Below are 6,679 nucleotides of genomic sequence, written 5' to 3'. Positions count from 1 at the left end.
AGAGAGAGCAGAGGATAGTCAAACCTCCACAAAATAACTCAAGCTTTTATGCCTTTTTGTAATTTCTTAGCATTTTCAGGAAGCTTCTAGCTTCTAGAAGACAGAGCGGTAGCTTCAGCACTTACACAGCTGATAAATAATGATATGTGCTGGAGAAAGAAAAAAGCAATCCACACCAGTGGCCCTTAACACATCTCGTCTGATCAAGATATGTGAAGAGAGAATCCTCCACGCAGGGTTACCTTTAGTGAGGGTTTCACTAAACTATTGATCTGACAGCATGGTGTGTCTTCTCCGGGAGGTGAGATGAAGGTGAAGGCCGATACTTAAATTCTACCGGCAAAATTATGTCAGTGCGAGTTAGCAAACCTTTAAGGCAGGGTGAGGCAGGTATCAGTGAAGGGTTGGCAGATTTTGAGTGATTTTGTCAAGTATCATATACTCCCTGCATCTTCCTCCTTCTAGCAGCAGCTTGAAATACCTTGGATTAACAGCAGTAACAATAGAGCTGTGATGAACCTGTCCTTTCTATTTAGAGGATCAGTGAGTAGAATTATACCTCCAAGAACTCAGGGATTCACAACATGTACTTTTACCTTATTCTTCTCTTTGATAACATAATCGCCGCATAGATGCGCGGTACGAAGCTTATCACATCTGCAGGGGGGCAGAGAGTAAGTGGTGGATGTAAAAGGAACCATGTCCAAACCACAACCTCTAAAATGTGGGGTCCCACAGGGAAGCTTTTTATGTCCACTTTTCTTTCTGATGATTCAGCTCTCCTAGTCTGTTTTCATGATGAATTACAAGAAAAATGACTTAGTTCAGTCCACAAAGTTAGCACCCGGTTAACAGAAAACAAGCTGTCACTTTGGCAAAACAGAGTCAATTTAAGTCAAATGCAAAACGAAAGACATTTCTTGGATTCGGAGTGGTAGTAGATGACTTTGAAGTTACAGCCAAGGAATCTGTTATGTACTTATGTTGTATATTAGACAACAAACTATCTGGTGAGAGAATGGCATTAAGCATTCTCTCAAAGGTCAGTCAAAAAAATCTAAATTCTTGCTCGAATATCCACTTTAATAGTCAGAAATGCTCTTGATCTCCTTTTATTAAGCCTGCACTTCATGGTATACTAGCATCCCTAAGACAGACCTGCAAAACAAACTAGATTAGGTTAATTCTTTACCTCCATGTCCATGCCCAAACACATTTTTCCCTGTTCATTTTATCAGCCTTGAGAGAGAGTATCATTCATCAAAATGTATAACTTTTATAGCTGTGAAAAATGTGGTACCCAAATATTTCTGAATTTATTTTTCTCGGGTTAGAGACGTCCACAGTTATCCAACTGGAGGGAGCACCACTGATTGTGTGCCACTTCAGATTCAAAAGCAGAATGGGTATTCAGCAGCAGTTACAGTATGTGGAATGCGTTACCTGCGAGTCTTAAGATGATAAGCTCTGTTGAAAAATATTGAAAAGGAGATGGCTGCCTTATAAAAATTCTCTGATCGTAGGACTGTTCCATGCTCTCCTCAAACTTTTTCAACTAACTAGTCAAGAGTTAAGTCACTTCTGCCTGTGACTTTAAAGCTGTGTGTGTGTGTGTGTGTGTGTGTGTGTGTGTGTGTGTGTGTGTGTGTGTGTGTGTGTGTGTGTGTGTGTGTGTGATGATCTCAGGGCTGGCCTGAGGAGATTTCAGATTGCAGCCTAATCTGTCTGGGGATCAACTGTCCCCACAACCTCACCACTAGACACCTGTGTGTGTGTGTTTTAGGTGTGGGTGTGTGCGTGTGTGTGTGTGTGTGCATGTGTCCACCAGCCTGGAAAGCCTGCCTCTACAATGTGTGTGTCTGTGTATGATAAGTCTTTGTGATGAGAGAACGTCTGGCATATCACTTACTGTCACTGCACCTGTGTGTCTGTTTATCTGGGTGTGTGTGTGTGTGTGTGTGTGTGTGTGTGTGTGTGTGTGTGTGTGTGTGTGGAGGGGAAAGAGGATGAGAGCAAAATAAGATGTCAGGTGCCCAGTTTGTCGGCCAAAGACAAGGTCATTCTAACCGCCGCTGAGACACAGAGAGCCTGTCGTCACACATAAAGATGGTTATTTGGGAACAACAACACACGACTGGTTTGACTACAATTAAATCTTCACCACACGGTTCCCCTGTTTCATGGTTCGATGACAAAATCCCATTTATGTGACCCTGAGTTTTTGTGATGTCATCTTTATCTCAAATGAAAGAGCCTGGGAACATGAAGTAGAGCTGCTTTGTCCTGGGCTGCCGCCCGTACCCGTATTCTGGAATACTGAGCACCCAAGGGCCCTTTGCGCATACGTGATACTGAGCTGGACTCGGCACCGATGGGACCAGAGCCTCTAAGTGAACCAAAAACAAGAAACTACAAGGCCAATGAACATTGCAAAGACCTGACAGGAATTATGCATCTTTAACATATTGTCCCTCATAAGTTTTTCAAACTATCTAGTTACAAACAAGTGATCTACTAAATCTGATTGCTATGTTAAAACGTAGAGGTGTGTTGAATTTCGAAAGACCTATTTGCAGAAGTGGAATATAATACTAATAACTAGTTCCATGAATGTATAATCACCCTTCATATCTACATAAGGAGAGGTTCCCCGTCACGGAGTCTGCCATGTTGTACTGACATGTTCCAACCGCCGAGGAGCTTCCAAGACTCTCTGGTCATCGGTGCCACAAGTTTTTGCCAATGTCTTGGGCATTGTTTGATTCAGCTGTCACAGCAGCCTCATCATGCCTGTGTTTCCTGGTATTCTTGCGCAGCATTCCCATGTGTAGGTGTTGCCTCCCAGGGATCCTTTCAAGTATTGCCGGCTTCTACATCTCCAGGAAAAACATAGCTTCCTCCCTATTCTGGTCAAGACGTGACATGGCAACAAATGCTGCACAGCATTACTTATAGTGCAGGGAGCAGCTTGGTGGCAGTGTATGCTGTCTTGGATACACAGAGGACACTGCTGTCTTTTTGTTTTTTGTATTGGTCTCAATTATTTTCTTAACCACTGTTTTTAGCAATGATATGGAAAGACAAAGAGTAAGATCTTCAATTAATGTCATGACAGTAGTTAAAGAAGACCAAACAAACTTAGTCATATTTACTTACATTTTAGGTATTTATCTGTATCTAAATTGTAAAACCGTACCCATTATTGTGTCACAAAGTATTGCATTAAAGTCTGCCTTAAATTGGTCCTCAAAGCCACTTGACGAAACAGCATTTTCACAGTAACAGCCACAGTCTGAAGACATCACCTGCAGAAATATCTAGGATTAGAACGGCTCACTGCATTTGTTGACCCAACATGTCAGTGTATAGACAGGGCTCTTAACCGCTGCTATTTTTCTTGTCAACTCACTCTCCACACACTGCGTTTGAAATTGAAAAGGTCAGTGATCAATGTCAAGGACAAGTCAGTGCTTTTGCCAGGGCTTGATATACTGGGGGAGTAGATCCCATGAGAAACTGGGACACCCCAGCTTGTCGAAGAGAGAATCCCAGGATGTCCCGAGAGGAGCTGGAGAGACATCCTGCACTGAAGAAACAGGACAAATACGGGCTGCTCAGCAAGGTGTGTTGCCACCATCACCCTGACACAGATAACAGTAACAAAATGCTCCAAACCATTTGACAACAGTGCTCCAATAAACTGTTGTTTGTGGATTCCTTTCAGTATCAAAATGAATCAGATGTATGTACAGAAAAGGGATAAAACTGAGGGAAAAAAAGGTGGCGAACAGGAGAGGTAAGGATTAAAGAAATAGGAGACATACTGTAGGAGTCCAAGTCAGATATTGGAGCCTCACTCCTCTCACTGGCTGATCCTCTCAGAGCACATTTTCTCAACTCATTTATCTGTCATCATGCTTTACCTCAGCTGCCTGAGCTTTCCTTCACTGCCTCAGTCATGGCAGTGAAGGAAGTACGGAGGGTGTTTCACCTCTTTTTGTTCTTACACCTATGTGCATTCATTTTCTGTTTTTTCAAGCGCATGTGAGTATGGGTTTATCCATCTATAGACACGTTTTGAGCATGTGCCAGCACTGCATGTGGGATCCCTTCATTTGTCGAAATAGATGTGTACAGTATGTATATGTGTGTATAGAAAACATTGTCACTCACAACTCTGTCAAATAAAGATGTTTGGTTGGTGGCCCTACTCTTCAAACTGTGACGCTCTATGTACCTCTCTAGCGTCAGTTTTGGATTATGTCAGGGACGGCGTGTCAGTTTTTACGCTCGTTATATGCACAGCGTCTTTTCAAAATAAACTAAGTAGGTTTACTTCGTTTTTAGAATTACTAATGCAACAAAAGTACTTGGTTAGGTTCAGGAAACAAAACTTTAGGATAAGGAAAAGATTGTGGTTTGGGTTAAAATGAGTATATGTTATGTAACTACAGTTAGTTAAGTCTGGAAATGACATACCAAAATACTAAAATTCAGACTAAAATTTGTCAACTTTGAATTGGTTTCACAACGGACAAGAACAGCAGTCCTCACCTTCCACCAGCCCAGACTTTTCTGTGCTCTTTATTGCTCTGACCGTCCAATAATAAAACAGATGAGTTGACATTAGTTAGTCGAAAGCCCGGTGCGTTTCATACAGATGCTCAATTGGACCTCGGTGCGTCGGTATCAGACGCAAAGTGGCACTGACCATATATGAAATGTACAGAGCTCATCGTTTTCTTTTTATTCTCAACCAATAACCCAGGATTCTATCTGTCTATTTTGTATATTAAAAAACAAAATCAGATCATAAGTAGCCACCCAAACAAATGATCCTTCTGTGTAGTTTGTCCCATTTTTACTTGCATAAGTTCTGGTGCACAATGAGCCTTGTATCTGCAATTTACCTCCACTCTTGATTACCTTAAACTGTTCTGATCAGTATTTGATTGCAGCAGGACACACAACAACTTTTGTATGCATGGGGAAAACAAATCTGCGTGAAAATAATCTTAAACTAATCTGGTAGTAATTCCTTTTTTAAAGAGAGTAGTATACGTAGAGACTATGGGTAGGGAACAAAGTATTTTTCTCTGTTTGTGTGCATGAAACAGACAGTGAGACAGACAAGAGAAAGACAAGAGTTGGATGGTACCCAGTAAGAAGGAATTAAAAATCAATATGTGCCACAGAGAATCACTCAGAACATTTTAGCTGAAAAACAAAACAAATCGTGTTGCTCACTATAAAGTAAATGGGTTCTCTCAGCACAGACACTAAATAGTTTCAGGAGTGAGGGATCGATTTGTAGCCTTACAGAGTAGACCCTAAGGTCTGGTTTACACTAGTGAAAAATATGTTTTTATATCTGAGGAGAAAAGCCAAAAACCACAAAATATCCCACACCAAAGTAATACAGTGTGAGAGCTCTCCTTACGGACACATTACATGACATACAGCTCTGTGTAGCAGTCGGTTGTTTATTGTCTGAGTCAGATTGTATTTGAAAAGTTTATCTTTTAGTCAGCAAATGTTCTCAACATCATCTTCAAGGCAAAGTAAAGTGCAAAAAAAGCAGCAATATACAGAGCGGGGGGGGGGGGGGGGATTATAAAGTGCACACGCAATTAAGCTCTGCCGACACTCTCACTCTCCATCATTGGAAACTGTTTGGAGAAGGGCGAGCGCTTTAAAAAAATATCTGGCAGGTGATTGGATGACCTTCAGTGAAAAAATACTTTTCAGTTCTGATATAACTGATGCTATTGCAGCATTTACACTTACCTCTTCAGGAGCCGCCATTTTTAACAATGCCTGTAGCTGCCAGTGGCTCCTTACAGGACGCTGACTGGTGTGATGTGTGAATCCACGATTTTTTACAAATGTTTTATGAGGAAGTAAATTCATCGACATTTTAGTTAGGTGCTCAAGGACACAAACAATGTGTTTTGGTGAGAAAAACTGAATGTAAACAGAGACTTTGTTCACACGATGAACAACACAGGGTGCCTTTAAAACATCTTGAGGAACGGCTAAAATGTGTCCGTGTATCTAAAACGGTCAAACCACGCGCTCTTTCATCCATTTCTGTTAAATAACTAAAAGCAGATTCTGATGTCTACTTAGTCTTTGATCAAATATTTGCTGATCTGAACTGTGTTACATAACACAGATCTTATACAGCTGCACACCAGAAAATATTTGCCTCAGACAGATATTTGCCTGTAAGTAAAGGGATACAGAGGACATTTTAAAATAACAACAGATGTGATAGATGACACATAAATTCAGGTACCAATGTATTTTCTGACAAGTATAGTATAGTATATAACTAGTATATTTAGGATGATTCTGATTCACTGTCATACGGTGGTAATAGCAAAATTGTCTGTTGCTTACGTGTCATGAATCTGGCGGTAATTTTGCGTGCACACTAAGTTTGAGCGCAGAGTATAAGAGCATTGCTATGCAGACATTAGTGCACGAGGCCCAATGATCCTGTAAGCAGGACAGTTATCTAACTTTACTAACGTCTGGGGATTCCTGGCTCCAAACATTTATCATTATAAAGGCAGTGTACTGTGTAAACTATAAATGGCATCGGCAGTAATTACTTTAAAAAGGCACCTCACACACACACACACACACACACACACACACACACACACACACACAC

General features: G+C 41.1%; 1 protein-coding gene across 1 annotated transcript in view; it reads right to left on the bottom strand.

The window, feature by feature from the left end:
• The window catches only part of LOC116391326 (exostosin-1), a 175,741-nt gene that overhangs the window by 44,767 nt on the left and 124,295 nt on the right, over positions 1-6,679 (bottom strand). The window lies entirely within an intron of this gene.

This window comes from Anarrhichthys ocellatus, unplaced genomic scaffold (assembly GCF_004355925.1).
Source record: "Anarrhichthys ocellatus isolate YVR2014 unplaced genomic scaffold, GSC_Weel_1.0 scaffold25, whole genome shotgun sequence".
NCBI lineage: Eukaryota > Metazoa > Chordata > Actinopteri > Perciformes > Anarhichadidae > Anarrhichthys > Anarrhichthys ocellatus.
Note: the sequence above shows the minus strand (reverse complement) of the source record. Positions and strands in the feature narration are given on the sequence as shown.